Genomic DNA, 13,108 nt, shown 5'->3' with positions numbered 1-13,108 from the left:
GCACAGGAATTAGTATTCAGCTGCAGATGGAGCGACGTGTAGTGCTGGTCACTCCCATCACACCTGTCTTTTACCTATTTCCTCAACTTTGTGTCCTCATTCGCATAATGGTCAGTCCTGCACCCATAGTAACAGCACCGATATTCACTACTATGCGCAGGAGTCGCTATGCACGTGCGCCAACAACGCAGGACGGCAGCAGACTGTAAGCGATTGGCATTCTGCTGTCGTCTGTGGCGGGGATGGGGGGGTGACTGCCTCAGTTTGGGAAAATAAGAATTTACTTACCGATAATTCTATTTCTCGGAGTCCGTAGTGGATGCTGGGGTTCCTGAAAGGACCATGGGGAATAGCGGCTCCGCAGGAGACAGGGCACAAAAGTAAAGCTTTCCGATCAGGTGGTGTGCACTGGCTCCTCCCCCTATGACCCTCCTCCAAGCCAGTTAGGTACTGTGCCCGGACGAGCGTACACAATAAGGGAGGAATTTTGAATCCCGGGTAAGACTCATACCAGCCACACCAATCACACCGTACAACTTGTGATCTAAACCCAGTTAACAGTATGATAACAGCGGAGCCTCTGAAAAGATGGCTCACAACAATAATAACCCGATTTTTGTAACTATGTACAAGTATTGCAGATAATCCGCACTTGGGATGGGCGCCCAGCATCCACTACGGACTCCGAGAAATAGAATTATCGGTAAGTAAATTCTTATTTTCTCTATCGTCCTAGTGGATGCTGGGGTTCCTGAAAGGACCATGGGGATTATACCAAAGCTCCCAAACGGGCGGGAGAGTGCGGATGACTCTGCAGCACCGAATGAGAGAACTCCAGGTCCTCCTTAGCCAGGGTATCAAATTTGTAGAATTTAGCAAACGTGTTTGCCCCTGACCAAGTAGCTGCTCGGCAAAGTTGTAAAGCCGAGACCCCTCGGGCAGCCGCCCAAGATGAGCCCACCTTCCTTGTGGAATGGGCATTTACATATTTTGGCTGTGGCAGGCCTGCCACAGAATGTGCAAGCTGAATTGTATTACACATCCAACTAGCAATAGTCTGCTTAGAAGCAAGAGCACCCAGTTTGTTGGGTGCATACAGGATAACAGCAAGTCAGTTTTCCTGACTCCAGCCGTCCTGGAACATATTTTCAGGGCCCTGACAACATCTAGCAACTTGGAGTCCTCCAAGTCCCTAGTAGGTGCAAGGCACCACAATAAGCTGGTTCAGGTGAAACACTGACACCACCTTAGGGAGAGAACTGGGGACGAGTCCGCAGCTCTGCCCTGTCCGAATGGACAAACAGATATGGGCTTTTTTGAGAAAAAACCACCAATTTGACACTCGCCAGGTCCAGGCCAGGGCCAAGAGCATGGTCACTTTTCATGTGAGATGCTTCAAATCCACAGATTTGACTGGTTTTAAACCAATGTGATTTGAGGAATCCCAGAACTACGTTGAGATCCCACAGTGCCACTGGAGGCACAAAAGGGGGTTGTATATGCAATACTCCCTTGACAAACTTCTGGACTTCAGGAACTGAAGCCAATTCTTATTGGAAGAAAATCGACAGGGCCGAAATTTGAACCTTAATGGACCCCAATTTGAGGCCCATAGACACTCCTGTTTGCAGGAAATGCAGGAAACGACCGAGTTGAAATTTCTTTGTGGGGCCTTCCTGGCCTCACACCACGCAACATATTTTCGCCACATGTGGTGATAATGTTGTGCGGTCACCTCCTTTCTGGCTTTGACCAGGGTAGGAATGACCTCTTCCGGAATGCCTTTTTCCCTTAGGATCCGGCTTTCCACCGCCATGCCGACAAACGCAGCTGCGGTAAGTCTTGGAACAGACATGGTACTTGCTGAAGCAAGTCCCTTCTTAGCGGCAGAGGCCATAAGACCTCTGTAAGCATCTCTTGAAGTTCCGGGTACCAAGTCCTTCTTGGCCAATCCGGAGCCATGAGTATAGTTCTTACTCCTCTACGTCTTATAATTCTCAGCACCTTAGGTATGAGAAGCAGAGGAGGGAACACATACACCGACTGGTACACCCACGGTGTTACCAGAACGTCCACAGCTATTGCCTGAGGGTCTCTTGACCTGGCGCAATACCTGTCCCGTTTTTTGTTCAGACGGGACGCCATCATGTCCACCTTTGGTATTTCCCAACGGTTTACAATCATGTGGAAAAAACTTCCCGATGAAGTTTCCACTCTCCCGGGTGGAGGTCGTGCCTGCTGAGGAAGTCTGCTTCCCAGTTTCCATTCCCGGGATGAAACACTGCTGACAGTGCTATCACATGATTTTCCGCCCAGCGAAAAGTCCTTGCAGTTTTTGCCATTGCCCTCCTGCTTCTTGTGTCGCCCTGTCTGTTTACGTGGGCGACTGCCGTGATGTTTTTCCCACTGGATCAATACCGGCTGACCTTGAAGCAGAGGTCTTGCTAAGCTTAGAGCATTATAAATTTACCCTTAGCTCCAGTATATTTATGTGGAGAAAAGTCTCCAGACTTGATCACACTCCCTGGAAATTTTTTCCTTGTGTGACTGCTCCCCAGCCTCTCGGGCTGGGCTCCGTGGTCACCAGCATCCAATCCTGAATGCTGAATCTGCGGCCCTCTAGAAGATGAGCACTCTATAACCACCACAGGAGAGACACCCTTGTCCTTGGATATAGGGTTATCCGCTGATGCATCTGAAGATGCGATCCGGACCATTTGTCCAGCAGATCCCACTGAAAAGTTCTTGCGTGAAATCTGTCGAATGGAATTGCTTCGTAGGAAGCCACCATTTTTACCAGGACCCTTGTGCAATGATGCACTGTTTTTAGGAGGTTCCTGACTAGCTCGGATAACTCCCTGGCTTTCTCTTCCGGGAGAAACACCTTTTTCTGGACTGTGTCCAGAATCATCCCTAGGCACAGCAGACGTGTCGTCGGGATCAGCTGCGATTTTGGAATATTTAGAATCCACCCGTGCTGTTGTAGCAGTATCCGAGATAGTGCTACTCCGACCTCCAACTGTTCCCTGGACTATGCCCTTATCAGGAGATCGTCCAAGTAAGGGATAATTAAGACGCCTTTTCTTCGAAGAAGAATCATCATTTCGGCCATTACCTTGGTAAAGACCCGGGGTGCCGTGGACAATCCAAACGGCAGCGTCTGAAACTGATAGTGACAGTTCTGCACCACGAACCTGAGGTACCCTTAGTGAGAAGGGCAAATTTGGGACATAGAGGTAAGCATCCCTGATGTCCCGGGACACTATATAGTCCCCTTCTTCCTGGTTCGTTATCACTGCTCTGAGTGACTCCATCTTGATTTGAACCTTTGTAAGTGTTCAAAAAATTTTTTAGAATAAGTCTCACCTAGCCTTCTGGCTTCAGTACCACAATATAGTGTGGAATAATACCCCTTTCTTGTAGTAGGAGGGGTAATTTAATTATCACCTGCTGGGAATACAGCTTGTGAATTTTTTTCCATACTGCCTCCTTGTCGGAGGGAGACCTTGGTAAAGCAGACTTCAGGAGCCTGCGAAGGGGAAACGTCTCGACATTCCAATCTGTACCCCTGGGATACTACTTGTAGGATCCAGGGGTCCTGTACGGTCGCAGCGCCATGCTGAGAACTTGTCAGAAGCGGTGGAACGCTTCTGTTCCTGGGAATGGGCTGCCTGCTGCAGTCTTCTTCCCTTTCCTCTATCCCTGGGCAGATATGATCTTATAGGGACGAAAGGATTGAGACTGAAAAGACGGTGTCTTTTTCTGCAGAGATGTGACTTAGGGTAAAAACGGTGGATTTTCCAGCAGTTGCCGTGGCCACCAGGTCCGATGGACCGACCCCAAATAACTCCTTTATACGGCAATACACCTTTGTGCCGTTTGGAAACTGCATCACCTGACCACTGTCGTGTCCATAAACATCTTCTGGCAGATATGGACATCGCACTTACTCTTGATGCCAGAGTGCAAATATCCCTCTGTGCATCTCGCATATATAGAAATGCATCCTTTAAATGCTCTATAGTCAATAAAATACTGTCCCTGTCAAGGGTATCAATATTTTTAGTCAGGGAATCCGACCAAGCCACCCCAGCTCTGCACAACCAGGCTGAGGCGATCGCTGGTCGCAGTATAACACCAGTATGTGTGTATATACTTTTTATGATATTTTCCAGCCTCCCGTCAGCTGGTCCTTGAGGACGGCCCTATCTATAGACGGTACCGCCACTTGTTTTGATAAGCGTGTGAGCGCCTTATCCACCCTAAGGGGTGTTTACCAACGCGCCCTAACTTCTGGCGGGAAAGGGTATACCGCCAATAATTTTCTATCGGGGGAAACCCACGCATCATCACACACTTTATTTAATTTATCTGATTCAGGAAAAACTATGGTAGTTTTTTCACATCCCACATAATACCCTCTTTTGTGGTACTTGTAGTATCAGAAATATGTAACACCTCCTTCATTGCCTTTAACGTGTGGCCCTAATAAGGAATACGTTTGTTTATTCACCGTCGACACTGGATTCAGTGTCCCTGTCTGTGTCGACCGACTAAAGTAAACGGGCGTTTTAAAACCCCTGACGGTGTTTTTGAGACGTCTGGACCGGTACTAATTGTTTGTCGGCCGTCTCATGTCGTCAACCGACCTTGCAGCGTGTTGACATTATCACGTAATTCCCTAAATAAGCCATCCATTCCGGTGTCGACTCCCTAGAGAGTGACATCACCATTACAGGCAATTGCTCCGCCTCCTCACCAACATCGTCCTCCTACATGTCGACACACACGTACCGACACACAGCACACACACAGGGAATGCTCTGATAGAGGACAGGACCCACTAGCCCTTTGGAGAGACAGAGGGAGAGTTTGCCAGCACACACCAAAAACGCTATAATTTTATATAGGGACAACCTTATATAAGTGTTTCTCCCTAATAGCATCTTTATATAGATATTTATATCGCCAATTAGTGCCCCCCCTCTCTGTTTAAACCCTGTTTCTGTAGTGCAGTGCAGGGGAGAGCCTGGGAGCCTTCTCTCCAGCCTTTCTGTGAGAGAAAATGGCGCTGTGTGCTGAGGAGATAGGCCCCGCCCCTTTTCCGGCGGCCTCGTCTCCCGCTCTTTAGTGAAGTTTGGCAGGGGTTAAATATCTCCATATCCGGTGACCATCCAGGCTGTACCTGTGATCGTCCCTCTGGAGCTAATGTCCAGTAGCCAAGAAGCCAATCCATCCTGCACGCAGGTGAGTTCACTTCTCTCCCCTAAGTCCCTCGTTGCAGTGATCCTGTTGCCAGCAGGACTCACTGTAAAATAAAAAACCTAAGCTAAACTTTTCTAAGCAGCTCTTTAGGAGAGCCACCTAGATTGCACCCTTCTCGGCCGGGCACAAAAATCTAACTGAGGCTTGGAGGAGGGTCATAGGGGGAGGAGCCAGTGCACACCACCTGATCCTAAAGCTTTACTTTTTGTGCCCTGTCTCCTGCGGAGCCGCTATTCCCCATGGTCCTTTCAGGAACCCCAGCATCCACTAGGACGATAGAGAAAATGGAGGCGTATCGTCGCTGTTTAGGGTGAGGGAACAGGCCGCGGATCTGTCAAAGGACAGAGATTTCCTGGCCACAGTGACGTGCAGCTGTCAGATGATGACAGAGATCACTACTGCAGCATGTAACAGACGCTTCCTGCTGCATCGGGAAAAAGGGGGGCCTGGACTGCACACCCTAATAAAAAGATTTCAAGAGGTGCTATCACCTCCCGCTGCATCACCATACAGCGCTATCACCACAGCATGTAACAGACGCTTCCTTCTGCATCACCATACAGCGCTATCACCACAGCACGTAACAGACGCCTCCTGCTGCATCGCCATACAGCGCTATCACCACAGCATGTAACAGACGCTTCCCGCTGCATCCCCATACAGCGCTATCACCACAGCATGTAACAGACGCCTCCTGCTGCATCACCATACAGCGCTATCACCACAGCACGTAACAGACGCCTCCTGCTGCATCACCATACAGCGCTATCACCACAGCACGTAACAGACGCTTCCTGCTGCATCACCATACAGCGCTATCACCACAGCACGTAACAGACGCCTCCTGCTGCATCGCCATACAGCGCTATCACCACAGCATGTAACAGACGCTTCCTTCTGCATCACCATACAGCGCTATCATCACAGCACGTAACAGACGCCTCCTGCTGCATCCCCATACAGCGCTATCATCACAGCACGTAACAGACGCCTCCTGCTGCATCACCATACAGCGCTATCACCACAGCATGTAACAGACGCTTCCTGCTGCATCACCATACAGCGCTATCACCACAGCACGTAACAGACGCCTCCTGCTGCATCACCATACAGTGCTATCACCACAGCATGTAACAGACACTTCCTGCTGCATCACCATACAGCGCTATCACCACAGCACGTAACAGACACTTCCTGCTGCATCACCATACAGCGCTATCACCACAGCACGTAACAGACGCTTCCTGCTGCATCCCCATACAGCGCTATCATCACAGCACGTAACAGACGCCTCCTGCTGCATCCCCATACAGCGCTATCACCACAGCACGTAACAGACACCTCCTGCTGCATCACCATACAGCGCTATCACCACAGCACGTAACAGACGCTTCCTACTGCATCACCATACAGCACTATCACCACAGCACGTAACAGACGCTTCCTTCTGCATCACCATACAGCGCTATCATCACAGCACGTAACAGACGCCTCCTGCTGCATCCCCATACAGCGCTATCACCACAGCACGTAACAGACACTTCCTGCTGCATCACCATACAGCGCTATCACCACAGCACGTAACAGACGCCTCCTGCTGCATCACCATACAGCGCTATCACCACAGCACGTAACAGACGCCTCCCGCTGCATCACCATACAGCACTATCACCACAGCATGTAACAGACGCCTCCTGCTGCATCACCATACAGCGCTATCACCACAGCACGTAACAGACGCTTCCTGCTGCATCCCCATACAGCGCTATCATCACAGCACGTAACAGACGCCTCCTGCTGCATCCCCATACAGCGCTATCACCACAGCACGTAACAGACGCCTCCCGCTGCATCACCATACAGCACTATCACCACAGCATGTAACAGACGCCTCCTGCTGCATCACCATACAGCGCTATCACCACAGCACGTAACAGACGCTTCCTGCTGCATCCCCATACAGCGCTATCATCACAGCACGTAACAGACGCCTCCTGCTGCATCCCCATACAGCGCTATCACCACAGCACGTAACAGACACCTCCTGCTGCATCACCATACAGCGCTATCACCACAGCACGTAACAGACGCCTCCTGCTGCATCGCCATACAGCGCTATCACCACAGCATGTAACAGACGCTTCCTTCTGCATCACCATACAGCGCTATCACCACAGCACGTAACAGACGCCTCCTGCTGCATCGCCATACAGCGCTATCACCACAGCATGTAACAGACGCCTCCTGCTGCATCCCCATACAGCGCTATCACCACAGCACGTAACAGACACCTCCTGCTGCATCACCATACAGCGCTATCACCACAGCACGTAACAGACGCCTCCTGCTGCATCGCCATACAGCGCTATCACCACAGCATGTAACAGACGCTTCCTTCTGCATCACCATACAGCGCTATCACCACAGCACGTAACAGACGCCTCCTGCTGCATCGCCATACAGCGCTATCACCACAGCATGTAACAGACGCCTCCTGCTGCATCCCCATACAGCGCTATCACCACAGCACGTAACAGACACCTCCTGCTGCATCACCATACAGCGCTATCACCACAGCACGTAACAGACGCCTCCTGCTGCATCGCCATACAGCGCTATCACCACAGCACGTAACAGACGCCTCCTGCTGCATCGCCATACAGCGCTATCACCACAGCATGTAACAGACGCCTCCTGCTGCATCCCCATACAGCGCTATCACCACAGCACGTAACAGACACCTCCTGCTGCATCACCATACAGCGCTATCACCACAGCACGTAACAGACGCCTCCTGCTGCATCACCATACAGCGCTATCACCACAGCATGTAACAGACGCCTCCTGCTGCATCACCATACAGCGCTATCACCACAGCATGTAACAGACGCCTCCTGCTGCATCCCCATACAGCGCTATCACCACAGCATGTAACAGACGCCTCCTGCTGCATCACCATACAGCGCTATCACCACAGCACGTAACAGACACCTCCTGCTGCATCACCATACAGCGCTATCACCACAGCACGTAACAGACGCCTCCTGCTGCATCGCCATACAGCGCTATCACCACAGCATGTAACAGACGCCTCCTGCTGCATCACCATACAGCGCTATCACCACAGCATGTAACAGACGCTTCCCGCTGCATCCCCATACAGCGCTATCACCACAGCATGTAACAGACGCCTCCTGCTGCATCACCATACAGCGCTATCACCACAGCACGTAACAGACGCCTCCTGCTGCATCACCATACAGCGCTATCACCACAGCACGTAACAGACGCTTCCTGCTGCATCACCATACAGCGCTATCACCACAGCATGTAACAGACGCTTCCCGCTGCATCACCATACAGCGCTATCACCACAGCACGTAACAGACGCCTCCCGCTGCATCACCATACAGCGCTATCACCACAGCACGTAACAGACGCCTCCTGCTGCATCACCATACAGCGCTATCACCACAGCATGTAACAGACGCCTCCTGCTGCATCACCATACAGCGCTATCACCACAGCACGTAACAGACGCTTCCTGCTGCATCGCCATACAGCGCTATCATCACAGCACGTAACAGACGCCTCCTGCTGCATCACCATACAGCGCTATCACCACAGCACGTAACAGACGCCTCCTGCTGCATCGCCATACAGCGCTATCACCACAGCATGTAACAGACGCTTCCTTCTGCATCACCATACAGCGCTATCACCACAGCACGTAACAGACGCCTCCTGCTGCATCACCATACAGCGCTATCACCACAGCATGTAACAGACGCCTCCTGCTGCATCACCATACAGCGCTATCACCACAGCACGTAACAGACGCCTCCTGCTGCATCACCATACAGCGCTATCACCACAGCATGTAACAGACGCCTCCTGCTGCATCACCATACAGCGCTATCACCACAGCATGTAACAGACGCCTCCTGCTGCATCACCATACAGCACTAATCACCACAGCATGTAACAGACGCCTCCCGCTGCATCACCATACAGCGCTATCACCACAGCACGTAACAGACGCCTCCTGCTGCATCACCATACAGCGCTATCACCACAGCACGTAACAGACACTTCCTGCTGCATCACCATACAGCGCTATCACCACAGCATGTAACAGACGCCTCCTGCTGCATCCCCATACAGCGCTATCACCACAGCACGTAACAGACACCTCCTGCTGCATCACCATACAGCGCTATCACCACAGCATGTAACAGACGCCTCCTGCTGCATCACCATACAGCGCTATCACCACAGCACGTAACAGACGCCTCCTGCTGCATCACCATACAGCGCTATCACCACAGCATGTAACAGACGCTTCCTGCTGCATCACCATACAGCACTATCACCACAGCACGTAACAGACGCCTCCTGCTGCATCGCCATACAGCGCTATCACCACAGCATGTAACAGACGCTTCCCGCTGCATCCCCATACAGCGCTATCACCACAGCATGTAACAGACGCCTCCTGCTGCATCACCATACAGCGCTATCACCACAGCACGTAACAGACGCCTCCTGCTGCATCACCATACAGCGCTATCACCACAGCACGTAACAGACGCTTCCTGCTGCATCACCATACAGCGCTATCACCACAGCATGTAACAGACGCTTCCTGCTGCATCACCATACAGCGCTATCACCACAGCACGTAACAGACGCTTCCTGCTGCATCACCATACAGCACTATCACCACAGCACGTAACAGACGCCTCCTGCTGCATCGCCATACAGCGCTATCACCACAGCACGTAACAGACGCCTCCTGCTGCATCGCCATACAGCGCTATCACCACAGCACGTAACAGACGCTTCCTGCTGCATCACCATACAGCGCTATCACCACAGCACGTAACAGACGCCTCCTGCTGCATCACCATACAGCGCTATCACCACAGCACGTAACAGACGCCTCCTGCTGCATCACCATACAGCGCTATCACCACAGCACGTAACAGACGCCTCCTGCTGCATCGCCATACAGCGCTATCACCACAGCACGTAACAGACGCTTCCTGCTGCATCGCCATACAGCGCTATCACCACAGCATGTAACAGACGCCTCCTGCTGCATCACCATACAGCGCTATCACCACAGCATGTAACAGACGCCTCCTGCTGCATCACCATACAGCGCTATCACCACAGCACGTAACAGACGCCTCCTGCTGCATCACCATACAGCGCTAACACCACAGCACGTAACAGACGCCTCCTGCTGCATCACCATACAGCGCTATCACCACAGCACGTAACAGACGCTTCCTGCTGCATCACCATACAGCGCTATCACCACAGCACGTAACAGACGCCTCCTGCTGCATCACCATACAGCGCTATCACCACAGCATGTAACAGACGCCTCCTGCTGCATCACCATACAGCGCTATCACCACAGCACGTAACAGACACCTCCTGCTGCATCACCATACAGCGCTATCACCACAGCATGTAACAGACGCTTCCTGCTGCATCACCATACAGCGCTATCACCACAGCATGTAACAGACGCCTCCTGCTGCATCACCATACAGCGCTATCACCACAGCATGTAACAGACGCCTCCTGCTGCATCACCATACAGCGCTATCACCACAGCACGTAACAGACGCCTCCTGCTGCATCACCATACAGCGCTATCACCACAGCACGTAACAGACGCCTCCTGCTGCATCACCATACAGCGCTATCACCACAGCACGTAACAGACGCTTCCTGCTGCATCACCATACAGCGCTATCACCACAGCACGTAACAGACGCCTCCTGCTGCATCACCATACAGCGCTATCACCACAGCATGTAACAGACGCCTCCTGCTGCATCACCATACAGCGCTATCACCACAGCACGTAACAGACGCTTCCTGCTGCATCACCATACAGCACTATCACCACAGCACGTAACAGACGCTTCCTGCTGCATCACCATACAGCGCTATCACCACAGCATGTAACAGACGCCTCCTGCTGCATCACCATACAGCACTATCACCACAGCACGTAACAGACGCTTCCTGCTGCATCACCATACAGCGCTATCACCACAGCACGTAACAGACGCCTCCTGCTGCATCACCATACAGCGCTATCACCACAGCACGTAACAGACGCTTCCTGCTGCATCCCCATACAGCGCTATCACCACAGCACGTAACAGACGCTTCCTGCTGCATCCCCATACAGCGCTATCACCACAGCACGTAACAGACGCCTCCTGCTGCATCACCATACAGCGCTATCACCACAGCACGTAACAGACGCTTCCTGCTGCATCACCATACAGCGCTATCACCACAGCACGTAACAGACGCCTCCTGCTGCATCACCATACAGCGCTATCACCACAGCACGTAACAGACGCTTCCTGCTGCATCACCATACAGCGCTATCACCACAGCACGTAACAGACGCTTCCTGCTGCATCACCATACAGCGCTATCACCACAGCACGTAACAGACGCTTCCTGCTGCATCACCATACAGCGCTATCACCACAGCATGTAACAGACGCCTCCTGCTACATCACCATACAGCGCTATCACCACAGCACGTAACAGACGCTTCCTGCTGCATCACCATACAGCGCTATCACCACAGCACGTAACAGACGCCTCCTGCTGCATCCCCATACAGCGCTATCACCACAGCACGTAACAGATGCTTCCTGCTGCATCACCATACAGTGCTATCACCACAGCACGTAACAGACGCCTCCTGCTGCATCACCATACAGCGCTATCACCACAGCACGTAACAGACGCTTCCTGCTGCATCACCATACAGCGCTATCACCACAGCACGTAACAGACGCCTCCTGCTGCATCACCATACAGCGCTATCACCACAGCATGTAACAGACGCCTCCTGCTGCATCACCATACAGCGCTATCACCACAGCACGTAACAGACGCCTCCTGCTGCATCACCATACAGCGCTATCACCACAGCATGTAACAGACGCCTCCTGCTGCATCACCATACAGCGCCATCACCACAGCACGTAACAGACGCTTCCTGCTGCATCACCATACAGCGCTATCACCACAGCACGTAACAGACGCTTCCTGCTGCATCACCATACAGCGCTATCACCACAGCACGTAACAGACGCTTCCTGCTGCATCACCATACAGCGCTATCACCACAGCACGTAACAGACGCCTCCTGCTGCATCACCATACAGCGCTATCACCACAGCACGTAACAGACGCCTCCCGCTGCATCACCATACAGCGCTATCACCACAGCATGTAACAGACGCCTCCTGCTGCATCACCATACAGCGCTATCACCACAGCACGTAACAGACGCCTCCCGCTGCATCACCATACAGCGCTATCACCACAGCACGTAACAGACGCCTCCTGCTGCATCACCATACAGCGCTATCACCACAGCACGTAACAGACGCCTCCTGCTGCATCACCATACAGCACTATCACCACAGCACGTAACAGACGCCTCCTGCTGCATCACCATACAGCGCTATCACCACAGCACGTAACAGACGCTTCCTGCTGCATCACCATACAGCGCTATCACCACAGCATGTAACAGACGCCTCCTGCTGCATCACCATACAGCGCTATCACCACAGCACGTAACAGACGCCTCCTGCTGCATCACCATACAGCGCTATCACCACAGCACGTAACAGACGCCTCCTGCTGCATCACCATACAGCGCTATCACCACAGCACGTAACAGACGCCTCCCGCTGCATCACCATACAGCGCTATCACCACAGCATGTAACAGACGCCTCCTGCTGCATCACCATACAGCGCTATCACCACAGCATGTAACAGACGCT

General features: G+C 52.2%; 1 protein-coding gene across 2 annotated transcripts in view; it reads right to left on the bottom strand.

Annotated features, from left to right (window-relative positions):
- ZYG11B (zyg-11 family member B, cell cycle regulator) overlaps window positions 1–13,108 on the bottom strand; it is a 148,635-nt gene that overhangs the window by 53,550 nt on the left and 81,977 nt on the right. The gene's annotated exons all lie outside the window — the stretch shown is intronic.

The sequence above is a fragment of the Pseudophryne corroboree genome, chromosome 9 (assembly GCF_028390025.1).
Source record: "Pseudophryne corroboree isolate aPseCor3 chromosome 9, aPseCor3.hap2, whole genome shotgun sequence".
In the NCBI taxonomy this organism is placed as follows: domain Eukaryota; kingdom Metazoa; phylum Chordata; class Amphibia; order Anura; family Myobatrachidae; genus Pseudophryne; species Pseudophryne corroboree.
This window is presented reverse-complemented; position numbering and strand designations above follow the sequence as displayed.